This window comes from Zerene cesonia, chromosome 13 (genome assembly GCF_012273895.1).
Source record: "Zerene cesonia ecotype Mississippi chromosome 13, Zerene_cesonia_1.1, whole genome shotgun sequence".
Taxonomy (NCBI): Eukaryota; Metazoa; Arthropoda; class Insecta; order Lepidoptera; family Pieridae; genus Zerene; species Zerene cesonia.
The window spans coordinates 8,692,568-8,711,894 of NC_052114.1; the positions used below are offsets into that span (position 1 = coordinate 8,692,568).

Sequence of the window (19,327 nt, forward strand, 5' to 3'; positions counted from 1 at the left end):
TTTTTATTATTATACCGTTTTCAATTGTCCAATATACATATTTGAATCCCAATAGAACGCGCTTACCTCGATACATTGAAAACGCGCAATGGAACACGTTCTACAAGCTTTCATTCATAGCGCTTTATTCATGGTAGAGGAATCTGCAAGTTCGTCACTCACACAGAAGCATGTGTGACGTCGAGGAGGCTTCGACTGCACACTTCAAATTAACTAACATCTCGCGGCAGTCTGCACTGTGCTGCCGTTCGAATTGCACGTGTCGCCCGGCGCCGCGACGCCGATCCTCCGATCGCGAAAAAAGTTTAACACACGAAACTTTCTTAAGACTTTCCTTTCAACACGAATACTGTTGAACTGGAACTGTCTGTTTTTCATCCGGCAAACGTTGAGTGACCTTACATTAAACCGGAATTCGGTACCCCAAGAACGAGTTTGGTCTCCGGTCCCGTGGCAGGACATTCGTGAAGTGAGAACTTTATTTTCAGTGCTGTGATCAGTGTCTGTGACTGGATTATCCGTTAAATAGATAGATTTAAGGAGGACTAGTCCCCGCCTCTTTAGGTCGGCTATATATAATAGTGCTGCCAAAATTTACAGTAAGTTCATTCACAGGTCTATCTCTCTTAATTGTATTATTTATCTTTATGTAAATTAAATTGGTATTGGTTGTAACAGTTTGGTCATTGCTTGCATAATTCCTTATAAGTCCTTGCCCTTGTCAAAATAGAACGGACACGAATTAAATAAATAAAGTATACCATTTAATAAGCGTATGGCATAATGATTAAAGTACAACAAATAATGTACTTTTTATTATTGTTATTTATAAGAACAAAAATGTAGCCAAGATTATGATTGTTTTATTAAGATCCGGAGATAAGATAATATTGAAAACAATTGAAAAGGAATTGAAAAGACGTAAGAATTAGATCGAGATGAAGCAAAACTCTAGACAATAGAAAATAACAACGTTACGCGACGTTAAGACGATTACGTAAATATGCATACAAAAATTCATAATCTGAATATATTACCTACTTATCACCGTGATGTGCCCGTTAGCTACATCAATGCGGGTGAGATGTAGATTGGAACCGAAATGTGGTATAAACGAGACATCAAAAACGATCGATGTTTTTTCAACCAATTTGCATATTTAGATGACTTAACGCGTGGCCTCGACCGTGGAACATCAATCGAAAGTGCCATGTGCACCGACGAATCAATTCTCCGAACAGATATAAAAAGAACAACAAAAAATCTCCGCAAACCTTATAGAATTTCTGAACGAAATGTTGATCTCCAGTAAGTTTTTTCTTCAGAGAAATTCACTTACTCGCCAACAATTATTGTCGTGAACTTTGCTTGATCTACTAGACCTCGACATTTTTTTGTTACGTTTTTCGTTTGGCCTCGATCGCCACCTTTGTATTTCATATCGGATTTAAGTTTTCATTTCATAACTGTATTTCGTTCTGCTTCTTGCTCTCGTTTTATTAGCCTTTGCTATATTATTACAATTGTTTTATTTATAATATACGATTATATACAATCTCCCGAAGAATATATCTTAAAGTTCTCTTCTTTATTGTGTGGAATAAAATAAGAATTTTAATTACTCCGCAAAGCCATTAAAAACTCTTTTATCTCATTAAGAAAAGTTAAAGAACTAGTCGTGCGACTCCAAAGCAGAATTCGTTACGGATCCGATATCACTTACAATACATTGACTATAAAATAATATTATTAGAAGTTATGTAAAAATTGTAACATTGTTGTTTACAATTACATTGTGATTGTTAAATTAGTCTTCCTTAACTCGAGTAGATAGTAGCTTACTGCGAACTTTCTCTAATTTATTTTTATTATTGGTAAAAATCTGGATCTCTAATAATGTTAAAGTAACAACACAAATCGATATATTGTAATCACTAGATAGTATAAAGTAAAGTTGCTTTCTCTGTCTCTCCCTGTATCCATATGTATGCTTAAATCTTTTAAATTAGGCAACATATTGTGATGTTTTTTTGTAATAGATAGAGTGATTTAAGAACAAGGTTTATTTGAATAATAACATCAATTAAACTAATCCGAATCCAAAAACGTGCGACGCCGCGGGCAAAAGCTAGTAAATATGTAAGTTAACCTACAACACTAACACTTTAAATCTGATCCGATTGTTATTGATAAGAAAAAGTCAGTCTGTCTACGTTTTTAATTCAAACGGGAAGACAGTATAACAATTGTTTAAAAATACATGTCAATCAGCAATCTGACGTGGTTATCGCAATGGTGTAACTGAGTGTAAAAGATGTCGAGATAGCGCTTAAACATGTGAATTTTTACAGTTAACCGATTCGAATATTATTTGCGGAAGTGAGAGATTTTTTACTGGTGTTATTTAACTCTTAACGAATCATATAACCGAATGGTATAGAAATTGGAGTATGCATTGCTTGTAAAGGAAATTCAAGTGTTTTTGTGTGCCAATAAAAATAGTAATGATTAATCGCCACGCATCTTTTTAATTCTGCGATCAAGTAAATAATACAACGAACATTATGTAAGTACGCTAATTCTGTTAATGTTAAGTTTATTGAAATTTTAAGAAGTTTTTTTAAATTATAAAATCCTCTACCGTTACCATTATGTAATCATTTTCTTGGTTTGATTTAGTCCAAGAAATGAAAAAAATGCGCAGATTTTTTTTTTTTTAAATTGACACATAATATATGGCCTAACACAATTCATGCAATACAACCTATTAAAAAGGTTTCTTTTCAAAGCTTAATGCAATGAGTTCCTAATTTAAAAGGTCATGAGCAAGAACAATGGTCCTTTCAGACGCTGTTATTGCCGATGAATCTGCTGGAGTTTATATTTTGTAAACTGTTTAAAAAGTTTCGACATTTATTTATAATCTTTATTCTAGAAATAAGTATTATCCTTTTTTGTTAAATTTAAAAGAATATTTGTCTTTAAAAATGGTCACCAAAGCCACTTCTCACCCACTTCCCCAGGCTTCATTCCAGGATTATAAAATCGGACTAAAACAACAAATGAAAATCTTATCTTAATATCACGCCGATTGGTTGAAAACCCATGGAGTTGTCGAGCATCAAAATCAGAAAAAAATACATTGTAATTGATAACCTTCATCATTTAAAAAATTGGTTAAAAATAATAACAGATTTTTTATGTTATTGGAAGGTAAATTAACGGACGCTTTGCCTGATGGAAAGCAAAATGCGACGCCCACAGATGTACCTAACACGGCGTTACGGGTGTTGCCTATCAGAGAGAACAAGGGACTAGACACAAAGGGGCTCAAGGCAGAAGGAAAATAAATAAACAGGCAATCCAAGCAAGGCAAGATAGTAAGGGATTTTTTATGCATATAAACAGCCTTTTCTTAAAGGTTTCATTTCTATTTCTTAAGTCTAAATGATCGAATACGCTTTGTTTAGAAAGCAGTTTCAGAATGGAAGCGACGAAACAGAATGCTATAAATTTGTGTTATTTTTGGAGAGGGAACATTTTTCTGAAATTACCGGATTCCTCAAAAAACAAAGGCGAGAGCTTTTTACGTACACGCATTGTCTTACGCCACAAGAACCTCCGCATATTGCAGATGTATGACGCTCTCATCACAGTTCGTACGAAATCAAGCCACGACTTCTAAAGAACTTGCTTTGTATAAGAATTTTGAAATGTTTTCGCCTGATTACCTATCTTTGGATTCCGAAGTCATTTTCACTAACAGTGTATAACCCATGTTACATATATGTAACCAAAAGGCAAAAACATGTAAATAGCAATAGTTAAGGAATAAAGACATCCTTTTAATTCTTAATCCAGTTCAAGATTGAGCAACTCAATGATCTCTTTGTCACTCGTTTCAATACCCACTTGTTTATGTTCAAATTGCTTCAACTAAACGTGTTATATCTTAATATGCCGATTTGTCATGACGCAATTGTCAAATTGTTAAAGCTTAGCATAATATTACGGGCTATTCAGTGCGATCAAATATTGATCGACCTTGTGCTTATTATAGCACTTGCAAGCGTTAAGAAACATGTGTCGTTTGTGACAAGTTGTTCCATCAGAGAGCATACCTTGACATAATATGTGTTATTAATGTTACTTCGGTTTCGCATTGTTTGCCGATTGTAATAATTTCGATGAATGATGAATCTGATTTGGATTTATTTTATACGCGAGCCGCGGTATATAGTCCAGTTAACATAACATTAACTATTTGTACAGCTTTGGTAATTCTCCATTCACAGTAAGTGCAACTAAAACAACTTTTGCCCTTCCAAACTCCTACAAAAGGTTTAAAATAGTGTGTTAAAGTTAAACGAATATTGCAATTGTTAATAAAGTAAACATATTTCAAACGAAATCACGTATATTTCTATTGAATGTCAATTGAATTAATATTTTCATTTTACAGTTTAAACACTGTATAGAGCTCTTAAACACGCATAAAATATTAATGACTTGCAAAAGAATTTCACGGTAGAATGGTCGTAATGTAGGCTTTATGCCTCATTATTGTCGAACATGTGTGGCCTTCAAATCCTAGGTTCTATTTAAATGTCGTAAATATTGACTGACCATGTGTCAAGGGGCTTCTTACTTGAGTACTGAAAACTTGGAGGTCACAGAAATAAAATGGTTTAAGTAAAAACATGTTTTTAACTTTATTATATTAATTATTACAGCGTCTATATTTTGAGTAAACATTGTTTTGTGATTGCAAATAAATTATGATTAAATGAAATGATACATCGTGATAGACAGCTTTAGTGAATGATGGCGAAATTGTTTTTAATTGGTGAAAGTGTAAAGTTTCGTCCGGTCCTTAGCCAAAACAATGAACACAATAAGCACATTCATTTTCATCACACGATTGTCACACTTCTTAATTGTAAATAATTAAAATTTTCTTATAATTAATATTCACTTTAAGATCGAGGGTTTTTTACTTAAACGAAATGAGATGTAGTTAATATGACTTTAGGCCACATTCTTATGATCTTGAATTTGCATTTAATTACATTTCCTTATAAATCTGAATTTCACATTTTGGTTTTTATTTCCCAAATTGGATTGAAATGTTGGACTATAATCTACACGCCCTTATTCATTCACAGCGCTGAAGTCGTTATTTGTATGTTCTTTTGTGGGACATACAGTAGGTTAGTAAATGTCTTTTATTTTATCAAAGACGTTTCTTACATATATATTTCAAATATCACCTTCAATATCCTCAATGCATGATTAGTTTCTGAGTAACCTTTATCGTTATTAAAAATTATAATTCTGGCATTACTTCTGATGCAACGTTAATGATAAAAGCAATTTGTTTTTAATCGATTTTGTATTTGCAATAATTGAAGGTCAGCTACCAAGTCATCTATTGATGTCTGATCGACAGCCTTTAGATTTCTAGGTGGTTGGGGTTGAAATTCTCACGCTCCTCCAATTTAGATCAGGGTTCGATTTCTGGCCTTAATTAATGTTTTAATTTGCCGTGGTACCGCTAATTGTGAGTGCAATGGTATTGTTTTAGTTTCCTTCGTCTGTTTAATTATATTCTGGGTAAGTTGATTAGCGCTTTCCTGCACTGAAAAGGAGGTCGTAAGGGCCAGGTCAATTTCTTGTGCATACAAAGATTGCATCATTGGTGCATACGGGTAACCTTCGTGTTTTGCGGTATTTCAATATCAGATGATGACTCAGCTTTTTTTGGTGTGATGCTGACATTATTGTATTTTGTTATTGTTATTATTATTATATAACATGAGTAAATATGGGAAATAGTCGTACAGAGAAGTTTGACCTTCAATAAATTTTATCTTTCTACGTATTTTGTTGTTGTTTAGGTCTTGATATTTAGTATATAAAGATTATAACTAACAATAACAGACAATGTTAAAAATCAATTGAACGACAATCGATAGTGTAGGAAGCATACCATCTATAAGAAATGCCTTACAAAATCCTCGGGGCTAGAACATGAAATAGCTGTGTACGAGATAACCTATTTTGTAAGAAACATCACCGATGGCTATGTTTGGACAAAATGACACTGTTAACCGAATAAAGCGAACCACGTATATGATGATAGGAAAATATGAGACACTAATTGATGCTTTATGCATAGAAATAACGAACATAAATTATTTGTCAAAGTAAGACGTAGAACAGGAATATAAACAGGTGTATAACAAGAAATAAGAGAAGCATTTCGTAAATACCGTGTCTAATTGTAAAGGATTGTATATATTATGTTGATTTATCATATTTGCACTGTAGAAGTAGTAAACACATTCAAGAAAATCTGAGTATATGGAGTGGGTTCCTTGCAAACGAAGGTAGCTATGATGTGCATATTGTACTGTAATGTACTGATCTAAATTACATAGATAAAGTTGTTGTTGAATTTGAAATTGCGAATTTGTTGAATTTTTTACGAGTTAAATTATAAATCATTTACTATTGTAATTGCAATATATTCAGTCGTTTATCACGATTTAACAAAAATAACTGGCGAACGATTTCTCACTCAAATTAAAATCTGCTTAACCTGTCACAGTTGGGAAACGAGGTAATTAAGCTTTCAGTGCATTACGTCACTTTTAATTCAAGAAATGACCTAATAATATTGTAAAGACGTGAGCAAGGTCAGTGTTTGTACAAAATGAGTACAATGCTCATTGTTTTCACTTGGTCTTAGATTTTAACAATGACTCTATCTATAACAATCAGCTTCAATTTGTCGATATCAGATGCATTATGTATATAGGTATAAAGTAGCCTGAGATCCCACTGCTCGCTTCTGTATCAATTTTTTTCGATATTTAATTGTAAATAAATTTTATGGAAGAAGGTATGCTATGCGACTTCTTGTATAATGATTTATTTTAACCATTTTTCGTCATTTTATAGAAAATAAGGTAAATAAACTTACAGATACTTACAGAATCGAGCAGTAAGATCTTGTACTAATTGTACTACTTATGTTTATTATTTTTGTATTAACTTGCAATAGTTTTCGATTTCGGTCTGAACTTTTTAATGAAAATGATTTCACCTGTCCCTCGGTGTGGGCGCTGATCAGACTAGCTGATAGTGGTTTACAAAGACGAATTTTATGCTTTAATCTGTATTTGTACACAATACATTATCATGTATTATTTATCTTGGTGGATTATATCAGATGTTAAATACATAAGTTATATAAATCCGGCATATGCAATATTATTACTAAATAGTTTGCGGAATATTGCTTTAATTATTTCACAAATTAGGTACCTAATTACATTTATGTTAAGACATTTCTTATATGTAGTCTGCATTACGTCTGCGATACACCTAACAACGATTAAGACTTAAAAAATATTATAAGTGCCTAGCATAAAGCTACAAATTTTATTCTAATAAACAACTGACTATAAAATCATTTTATCAAATTAAAATAAATTGTAACAAAAATGCATGTGCAGTAAAGTAGGTGATGATGTTTACTTATATGGATATATTAGTTTCGAACAAACAATCCAGGCAACGGGAATATATATGATTTAATCGTTGTTTGTTATGTATGTGTACTATTCATAAAGGTTTAGTGCATTCTCGAAAGTTCTATCAGAACACTATCGAAGCAAATCGCTAGATTTCATTAGAATTAGTTAAGTCATCTAAACGTAACCGTTAAAAGTGAAAACAGGTCTGTTACACTTTCATTTCTGATTTGAATCGTTTTCAATATCAAGGTCGTTTAGTGTTTGATGATGATTAATAGAAGGTCTAAATCATTTGTCAAATACGCACGCTTATTTATTATAAGAGTTCTTGTTTAATCTATAACCACATTTAGTGTGTTATTTTTATAAATACTAACATGAATGAATGTTGATACCTATTTTGTCATATTGGTTTGTAGAATAGTAATTTTGATCTTTTATTTTGTACACTTCGGTCATCTATGGTAAATAATTTGATACAATTCCGAACGTGAATTTAGAACCTCCAATGTTGCCGGCGGTCCCGGTTCGACTGTATTATTTTTTCGTTTTTATTACTCAATAACTATATGGATTTTCAACCGATTGGTGTGACTCTTTTTGTGTTGTATAGGAAATTGTTGTTATTTGGGGCCCCTTTAGAATTGGGAGTGGACCTCGCTTCTTAGGGATGTTGGTAACCTTTTTATAGAAAAGTATTATTTAATTCGATCGACTAAAGAGCGTGAGTCTACATATATTAAATGAGGTTATAAGGAAAAACTTTTCTGCAGTTTTCCTTCAAACATTACATAATATCACTGGTATTTACGTTCATGCATATCGCATAAAATAAATATTTAGTATATCAACCGTGAGGAAGGAAAGTTATCCTATCTATTGTGATAACGCTATATCAAAGAGGCTCCTTTGTAAGCGACTGCACTGGGCTAATATTTGTACTGCAAGTGAAATAAGCCGCGGTTATGCAAAGAAAAGAATAAAGAAGTTTTCGTTTGAACCGTCATGTTGCCTTGGATATCTTATCTTAGGAACATAGGGTCCATTCATGATTCAGAAACCTGTGCTTTTGGATATTTCCAAGCGGAAATTGATTATATTCTGTTTTGTATTACTTTTGTTTTATCAAACGATTGACATTACTTTTTAAGCGTATTTTGCTGTGCGTTTAATTTAACACTATTTTGGTGGGCAAATCCAAAACTATATAGAATGGAATAACAATTTATCAATCGTAACAAATGAATGTAGCCTTGTCTGTGATTTGACATGACCAATACATTGCAAAGATATCTATTTAATTTGTTAATAAAAATAAATTGACAATATTTCCGAAGAGTCTTTCCAAATATCCTGTGATTGACATTTCAGGTATTTATAAGCTATTAATGCAAGTATTAATTTACTTTAAATATAAGAATTTATTCTTACTTTTATGGCACTCAATAAAAATCTAAATTTAATTTTGACTATCATTTTTGCAAAAGCTTTTAGTTGCAGAAACTAGACAGAAATAACACAATTACTTTTTACCGTTTATTCAATTAAAAACCACTTAAAATAGTGAACTTGTTTTATATTCATTAATTTTATAATTTTCTTTTAAGGCCAAGTTGAGGAATGGTATAAAAAATAAGCAAGTTTTGTGTGGAAAAAATAATATATAAATGTAGACTAGAATTGGACGCCGTTTCAAATTAGTGAATGATTTTTAACTATGTTTTTTAAACAATAATATATAAACTAACTTTACTTTTCGTAGTAATGGCTAAAAGGGCCATATTACGTAAAAAGGTCATACCCACGATTTTACAGTGATTCAGACTTGAAACAAAATATCAAAAATGACTCAGGGGTTAGTTCCTAAGGGTGTATGGAAGATGTGTGACGCATCTATTTCATTGATCGATTTTTATTTACCGACCGAGTTTATCAGCGTTTATGCCCTATTAAACTAAATTATTTCTTGTAAATCTGACCATCGAACCCAGAATCTATTGAATGTAGTTGGTTGTTTACGCTAATGTGGTCTCAACAAATAGGTAAACAGGTGTGGTTTTTATTGTTCCCATATTTATTTATATTATAATATGGATCGTTGAAACTACCATTGTTAGGATTTGTATCCATTATCATATGAAAGCATAATTAATAGCAATTTTATTAGTTGCAAACTACTAAAAATTATTGAATACAACAAGGATAGGACATAACAAGGACAACTAAGAAGGAACAATGTAACTGATAATTTTCTAATAATAAACAATATTTAGGCAATGATCCAATTAAGTATACACAAGGCTCAGATTTATACAATTTAGACTCATGCTCATTAATTATCCGCGGCCATTGAATTGCAATTTGCAAGTGCAATAAATTATATATGACTGGCATAACATTCATTTAAAATTGCAAAAGCGATTTTGAATAAAACTAGTCCTGCTTCCAGGACCGGAATGAATAAATAACTTTTCGCCTAGGGGTTGCTTATAATACAAATAATATTTTGTACATTAAATTGATTTTTAATGTACACTACTTATTAACATTAAACGTATTACAACGACATACTATGCATATAGTAGATATGCTTTTCCGACATAATATCAGGAGATATAATTGCAAAAAAGGGAAAATTGTTAAATAATGAAATCGTTTAGTTTTTTATATAAGAGTTTCGAACTTGGAACTCCAAGTGCGGCTCTGTCAGCTGCAGGTTACTTTCTTGGTAAGTAAGTAAGTCCGGATTTATCTATTTATGGAGAGAGATTGTGGTGGGTAACGTTTGGATTAATAATAGTGACTATTATCAATTCATTACGAGTGAAACGATTTGAATACATTGTAGATAATTCAGTATCTTGTTATTTATCCTTGTGATGTAATTTCAACGTGAGTTAAGACGATGCACTATAAGTGATGCATAAGTCAATAATTCTTACAATTTCACACGAGATTTTATACAGTATTTATTGGGTTTGTACTCTTTTAAGTACAGAGTACAGACACACGTTTAATTTAATACGCATTTGAATAAAAAAAAACAATAAGTCATATAATATCATCAATTGAGTAATTGTTGGTATTTTTTACTCAGTCATTAAGATATGGAAATTAACATATAAAATATAAATGTAAATTTCCGACTAAAGACTATAGACCAGATGTTTTATAAATTGTACAGGTCCAGTAGTTTTTGTGTCAAAAATTACGAACATATATATACAAAAAGAACAAAATTTTCCTCTTTATAATATTTGTTTAGTTTAAGAAAGATTTCCGAAATTCTACACTGAAGATATCTTCCGTTGTATAAGTATTTTGCACATACACCCGTAAACTAGAGGAGATCCGATCAATATCATTACCAACTCGAAGACGGGACCCCTGTCTAGCTGTCGATCTCCTAACTCAATGAGACAGGAGTTAACAAAAAGTTAGGGCACGAACACACTGATCCTGTAGCAATAATTGTAAGTAAATGTACGATCTATCGAATAACAAAGAATTTAAATAGTTTTGATTCTCTTTATAAAACTTTTTGAATATTCTAGGTTAGGCGCTTTGTAGATTTTAAATACATTTTGTAGACATGATGTTTAAATGACACAAATTTTCTACCATTGAACGAATGTTTTTGTATGCGACAATCTATTGATAATTTGATGGTCAATTACTCTGTAATGTTGGCAATATATTTTTTTAACCTTTAGTTTTGTGCATAACGTATTTCTGACGGAATAAAAATTAATGAATACGCATAAAATCCATTATATACTTTTGTTTTCTACATATTTATCAGACTTTTATCACACCTTTTCTAACAAACCGCCAACTGTAAAATATTGACTGTAGGATCTACCTCAGTATCAGTTACAAAATCCCTTTATCTGTCTTCATCCCCATGATTAGCGGGTGTGGATTGGCAGCTGTCAGGTGGTTACATTTTGTGGTGGTAATGGAATACACACGAGGGAGTAAATTGAGGGAAAAATGTTGTACGAATATCAGGATTCCTTATAGAGACCTATGATAGGTTAGTCTATTATTTGTTATTTTCAAACAAGATTTTGTTTGTTTGCCAATTGTATCAAACAAATATACAGCATACTCTTGGAATCAACTTCATTTAGTTATAAAGGATTCTTATTTTATTGTTTGTAAGTTAATAAAATGAGATTGATACTGACTCGAATTTGAAATTATCTATCATAGAAGTCCTGTGTCACTGTAGAGGGAATAAATATTGGATGATGGCTTATAATTAATTAAAAAGAAGTTGATTATTGTAATTTGACTTGACTCAAAAATACAAGTAAAGTCTCAAATTATCTAAATAAAGAGATATGCTATAATTTTTTCTACAACTACAATTATAATTATTGCCAAAACATATATTAGTTTTTGTAAACAGTAGTTAAACAACCTTCTAGATGATATCATTTCATGTAACTCAATCTCGTGTATATGATATAGTAAATCAATCTTCGCTTCTTGAGTGGCAGTTTCTATCCGGCCAATTCAGACTTTAACCGTGACCGCTTTCATTTATTTGAATAATGACCACAGTTATAGAGGAAAAGTATCGCATCACGTCGTTTGAGCTTCTTTAGAATTTTGAAACATGCTTATTTTTTGTTAATCCCCGACGCAAAAATGAGGTGGTTATACAATTGACGTAGTAGTCTGTGGTATGGTAGCTCTGAAACGGATGAACCGATTTCGATGCGGTTTTTTTAACTTGACAGCTTCCTCAGTTTCCTTGCTTGCTTGTGGTCAATAAAGGTCAAAAATGGCGGCCGCCACAAAATTTCAACTTGAACACTTTTTCACAACTGCCTCAATATGGATATTAAATGAATTAATTTTTATTGTATTTCAAATTCAAGATGGCAGTTTGTAAACAAAGGGCCGACCCCTTTTTTTCAATTTTTTTTTTTTTTTGGTAAAAGTATGAATTCTACACTATTTTATTAGAAAGAGCAAGTTTAAATTTAAAATCCAACTTACAATTCCTCCACATTTCTTGTTCTTCTACCTACTATTTTGATTTCACTGTCTTTTAACAAATTCCATACAATCTCTCTGATATCAATGGCTTTAGTGACATTTAATTCGAACTCATAGATAATGCAATGGAGTACTCTCATTATTCTAATAAACGACAAATTAGAGAGAAAACATTAAGCTCGCCCAGCATCCCATATTTCAAAGTTAAGTGAATATTATATAACACCTTTTTGTAACAAAATAAAGTGGGACCATCTATTTTCTAATAACGTTCATTACCGTTATCGTATAATTGATTGTGGTGATATAATATACAATATTCATCTGCGATTTGAAACGGTCGTTCAAAAAGATAACCTACAAAAATATCGTCCATTCTAACCTGAAGTAGGTTTAAAAGCATTTCATTTAGATAGTAGATATGTTAGAATTTATTATAATCTTTTATAAAATTCTGATGATGCGAAACTATCAAAAAAAAGCTAATTAAATACCGATATTTTGTTATTAATCATACTATTTATCAAAATATAAGCGTAATATAATTGTCTTCATAAATAAATAGTTTTATTTTATTGGCTAATAAGTGATAACTTTAGATTCTTTGACATGCCGGTTTCCTAACGATATTTTCCTTCAACGTTTTAAGCAGTGGTGATACAGACACGTGCAGATAAATTGAAAAATCTGTTTATTCCCAGCACGCTTGTCCGGTCTCGAACCCCGACTTATCAATTTTGAAGTCCAAGGTTCTCACCACTGAGCCACCACTGCTTTATTTAACCGTACTACTATGCTAAACAAATCAAAAGTATAAGCGCTAAGCGAATGAATCAACACATCAATAAATGTATTATAAAACAGCACTAAACCTAGATCAGGTATTCACGTAACATCCATTGTCGGCAGTTAGGAAATGTATTAATGAGATTGCCGATTTGAGTGATACAATGCGGAGAAAGCGTAAGGACAGAACATCAAAGAACTCAGCATCTTACATTTGGTGCGTGGTGCAAGGAATAGAACATTATTTAGGAAATTGTATACCGTCAAGTAAATCGTTTTAATTAAATAAAGATAAACTTTGTGAACGAAAACGAATAAACGAATTTTAAATCGTATTTAACCTTTAGAATATCGTATGTATATAGAAGTATTAGACGAAGGAAAAAAAAGAAAACAAAATTTATTGCCCCACAAAAACTTAATACTACATTGATAAAAAAAAATACAACTATATACATGACAATCGGAATAAACTCGGGTTCTAACACTCGCACAGCGCTGAAAATCAGCGCCTGCAAGTCTGCTTTAAACTACGAGGTTCACTAAACCAACATTTAATATAGACCCGAACCATAATATTACAGCTATACACATTACACAGGTCATAATAAATAATTTTATAATCTTTTATGATGTGTACTTAAAGTATCAACTTTTTTAAAACCATTCTTTATGGTTGGTAACGATAAATATTTGTTTTTAGTTTGCACAAACGACGCTTATATAAGTTAAATGTTCACTTTAACATTCACATTTCCCTTACAGTTTGTATGTCCCAGGAAAGCACAAAACTATTCTTATTAGAAACTGCGAGTTGAAACGCAATCCATTCGTTTCTTGATGACAGTTAAGTCTTATGGATTAGATTCGATTTGTTTTTTTCATGTCAAATTCGAAGTTTTCATCATTTGTATAAATTATACAAAATATAAGTCCAAAAAAAGATAAAGAATAAAATGGAAAAATAAATACCATTTCGATAATCGTTTAATTAAGAGAAGTAATAAAGTTTATTATTAAATGGTTATTTGAAGTATAACAGTAATATTAAAGATATCTCTCAATACGAAACTGAACTGATGAACTGGCATTATAGGTTTATTATCTAGTTTAAATGGTGAGATCCTCAGACGTAGTTAACGGATATTGGTTTGCACTTAAAAGTTTCCTAGACTTGAGAGTTAGTACCGTTGTTTGGCTTCCAAGCTCTTTAGTAGAGAGGGAAGTTGGTGGTTCCGTTAATAATCTTGTGGTGATATGGTGTGTATTCTCTTGAGAACTGCGCACTTAGCTTCTAGTGACTGTGCTCATTTTACTCTTGACTTGTTGTCCTTTTACTCCTAACAGTAATTGAAATTTTATCATTGAAATTATCAGGATGATTTCTGATATTTGGTATGTCTGATTAAAGATAATTTATTTTGCTTATGTATAAGATTACATGTTTCGTAGGTTCTACAGAACTGGAAAGAATTGTAACATGGACTTCGAATTAACCGGAGACGAAATACAATTCAAAACTAAAACCTTGTTTAATTTTAAGTTCCTGTACGATTTATTTATTTATTTATTTATTTATTTAACACTTTATTGTACTGGTCTACAAATAAACCTTAAATATAAAAACTTAAAACTAGACCAGCACAGAAGGCGACCTTATCACTAAAGAGTGATCTCTTCCAGGCAACCCACTGTGTATAGAAATAGTAAAAAAGCAGGAGGTAGGGTATTAAGTACATAAATATTTTAACTTAGAATACATATCACATGTACATATAAATATACCTTTAAATGATACTTACAATAAATAATAATACTATATTAAATGATACTTGCAAAAAAAAAAAATAATAATAATAAATAAATAAATATACATACATACACACATACACACATACAGTATATATTTACATATAGAATACTAGAAAACATATTTTAATGAAAACATAAAATAGAAAATCACAAATAAATAAAATTATACTTACTGATCCGAGTTGAATGCTAGGTTTAAGTAGTGATTTCGGACTTGCTTAGCAAAGGTGGATAGGGTTTGAGCTTTGCGGATGCTGACAGGCAAGGAGTTCCACAAACCGACAGCGGTTACAGTAAAAGAACCACCGTAAAACTGTGTGCGGTGTGAAGGGATGGATAGTACTAACCTGTCCACAGATCGCAGAGAATAGTTATCACAGTGCAGGAATTGGAACTGGTTTTTTAGGTAAGAAGGAGCTTTGGGGTTGAAAAGGATTCGATACAATAGTTGTAGGTAATGAACATTCCGGCGAAGACGGATTGGGAGCCACTTGAGTTTCTTGCGAAAATGAGAGACGTGGTCATATTTACGGAGACCGTAAACAAACCGGATGCAATAGTTTTGAAGTCGCTCAAGTTTATCCAATTGCTCAGATGTTAAGTCGAGAAAGCAAGCATCAGCATAGTCAAGAATAGGAAGGAGAAGGGACTGTGCTAACATAATCTTTGTCGGTATAGGTAAAAAGTTGCGGAGGCGTCGTAGAGAGCCAGATGCAGCATATATATATTTTGCGGCTGATTTGCTGGAGATGTTGAGACCAAGAAAGCGTTTGGTCTATATCACACCTAAGTTTTTTACTTGTTTGGTCAAAGGAATATCCACGCAACCAATTTTAACAGCAGGCAGAATACCCCAGTCAATCTCCGAAATAAGATACTGACTCCCAACAACGGTCGCTTGGCTTTTGGAAGGATTTATCTTAAGGCCAAACTGTTCGCACCATGTTGCTATATTATTAAGTTCCGCGTTTATAGTGACAATAGCATTTGATAAATTGTCAGGTGTAGAATGAAGATATATCTGTAAGTCGTCGGCAAACATATGGTAGGGAGAAGTTATACGTAAGGAGAGATTATTTATGAAAATGGCAAATAGGAGGGGTGATAAGACGCCACCCTGTGGTACAATTTAGTAATTTGTTTACTTGCTTCAAACACTTTTGTTAGTACAAGACCATGTCCTTTAAAAGCAGGAAACTACAATTCAGAAAACATTACATCACATCATTCGAGCAAACCTCTTCGAGCCGTCAAATTTTTAAAGGTTATAAAGTCATACTCATGACACATTTATCTACGTCCTCGCTATCGCATTGACAATTCACAAACCGGCTGTGGATCTCGCCTTTTTTAGATATAAATCTACCAAATGTAACAACATCGTTTGAATTACGTCAACCTCTGACATTGTGTGGCACCTTGAGAACTATTCATGGAAACATCACGGAACTACGATTGGGCAATCAAATACTGATGGCGAATTTGTGACAGCAGTTATAATTAGTCTTGCTTTGGATGATTCGGGCCTTTAAATGAGATATTCTTAAACTTACTAGAGGTAAGAAGAATTTTAAAAGCTGTATTTCATCGTTTCTGGTATCTGTCAAGAGTAAATCACTCTAAAGCTTGTATATTTATCCAACATATACATATAATTGGAAAAGCCTAGCACAGGAACAGTAAACACGTCTGATTGGCGCCATATAACTTGCTTGTGTTATGCGTTCACCTTTGCCTTAAATATAACAACTCATAAACTCTATTTCCTGCTGTTAACTCAATTCTAGCGTGCACAACAAATAATTTGTATTCAAAACTGCACCATAAGATTATTAGCGCAAACAATAACGGATTTCCATAGCAATGTAACTGGATAGGGCTGACAAGGCTACGCTATTTAAGGCTTGCTGCACATTAGTTAGACCGCTGCGTTTTTACATGTTTTTATATGCAGAAACTAGTAGGTTCTAGAACTTACAAATTTTTCAACTACGTTTCAATGGTATTCAGTCAATAATATCGTTCAGTTGAAAAGGTGGGAACCACATTGAATTAATTAAATTAATTATGTCTTGCCATTTTAGTTAATTGCTGGTAATAAAATAATGATAAATGATAGCACACTCGTTCAATTATTTATAATACTTTTGTGAAATATTACTAAACGGAAACATTAATTAAAAACGAAACAACCTACTTAAGTATCATATATAGAAAATCATCAATTACACATAAAACTAATTTAAAATAAGCAAGACCTCGAAATTGTAATAACGTTTTACAAACAATCTGTATTTATTAAAGATGGACACACTACGTAATATAAACACATAATGTTTTAATTAAGACAATATTGAAGATCATTTGACGTCTATTGTATCGTATCGATTCTTAATGAATTTGATCGATGCGACGTGTCCTAATGTGCGATAACCTTAAAAAGTTCCGTTTAGTACCTACCGTCGGCGTTGAATTCTGCTCTGTCATGTTATGGGAGATTGAATTTGTTGCATCAATTATATAATTAGCTAGTTACGACAATGTGTGTTTTATAACGCGTTTAGTATCGAGTTATCATAAAAGCGTATGCAATTGTGCATTTTATTTACATGCAACAAACATATTACTGTGTTTCTTACGTTGGGGGGGCTGGAGGCTCGTTTCCTTTTATTCTCTTCCCATTTCATTCCTTCTTTCTATTCGGCAATCCATTTCTTATTCATTATCCTCATAAAATAGGGCAGCACATAGGTAGTACCTCTGCGATTTTCAAGGGCTTTTCATCAAGATCATCAACCAAGAGCTCGGTTGCCCGCTAAGACAAGCATATATTTTAAAAGACAAGCGTGCGTAAGGTAACAATATAATAATTACAATGAAGGTAAGTTGAATAATGTGTCTTATGACCGATCGTCGACGACGGAAAGGGTACCGTAACAACGCAAGTTATGGACTTGAGCTCAATTAAGTATTAGAATATAATATGTAATATTAAAAAATGAATTCACTTTATTTTATTTCTGTAATTTTTTATGGCGACGCTTTTGGTTACATGTAAATTAAATAAAAGATGATGCTATTAGTTTCGTTATTTATTACTTGCACGTATCTTTTTTTTATTATATATTGGCATTCATGATTTTGTAATAAAAAAAAAATTGTATGAAAAAGTGAAGTAAGTATTGCTTTTTATCATATCATATATTCTTCGTCTGTTTTGTATGGAATTAGTTATATACGATTTTATGGAATAAAAAGTACATACTTTATTTAAATGAGTATAGTAATGTAAATATGTAATTAACTGTTACTTGTTACTTACAACGTTTTGTTAACTGTTACTTACATAAGCGTGTAAATCTATTCAGATTGAATTAAAAATGATAGGAATCCTTTTGAATTAAGGCGTGATAATAGACTTAAGGCCTGATAATAGACTGTTAATTTAATTATAGCAAGCCACCTCATATTAGGACTCTATTGATCCAAGTAACATCTCAAGATGACGCTTCAAAAACACTAACCTCATTGTAGAGATCAAAACAATAAAGATGAGGCAACAATCTATTAGGCAAGTCTTCATGTATAGAATAGCTAATTGGCCGAGGCGTACGTTTGCCGGGTTCGATTCTCGGGTCAAGCAAGGCATCTGACTTCACCATATATAGCCAAGATACTACCAGGCAACGTGAATATGCCAATTACGAACTATTGTTCACTTCAATACTAAGGTTTCTGAGATTTATTGAACGCCATGGTGGAAATGTCTTGGGATAGAAATTGAAATCTATCGGTTTCTATTGCCTTATTATGAGATGACTTCGCCTTTCTGTTTGACTCTCAAGTTAAAGGGCTCGGTTGGTTGTAATGATGCAGCGAAGTTTCGAGAATTATACTAATGTAACTGATGTTATTATATTAACAAAGTGCTATATTTTCAACTGACTTCAAAAGGAGAAAGGAGGTTATTAATTTGTCTTTTTTGTTTGTTCCCTCATAAGTTTTTACTTGGTGAATCGATGTTTCCATTCAACAATGAATTTTATTAAATTAGAACAAAATAACCAATACCAACAATTAATAGCTGATGTGATAAATAGGATATTACCCAATGCGTCGTGTTATCTAAAGTGCATCAAGTTTTATCTACCCGTGTCCCAATTAAGTGCTTAACGTAT

The 19,327-nt window shown here is 32.2% G+C and overlaps 1 protein-coding gene across 2 annotated transcripts in view; it reads left to right on the plus strand.

Annotated features, from left to right (window-relative positions):
* Positions 1–204: 204 nt before the first annotated feature.
* The window catches only part of LOC119831497 (serine/threonine-protein kinase DDB_G0283821), a 134,055-nt gene continuing 114,932 nt past the window's right edge, over positions 205–19,327 (plus strand). For both annotated transcript variants that reach the window (XM_038354887.1, XM_038354888.1), the window contains exon 1: positions 205–599. The gene's annotated coding sequence lies outside the window, so the exon portion shown is untranslated. The remainder of the gene's footprint in view (positions 600–19,327) is intronic.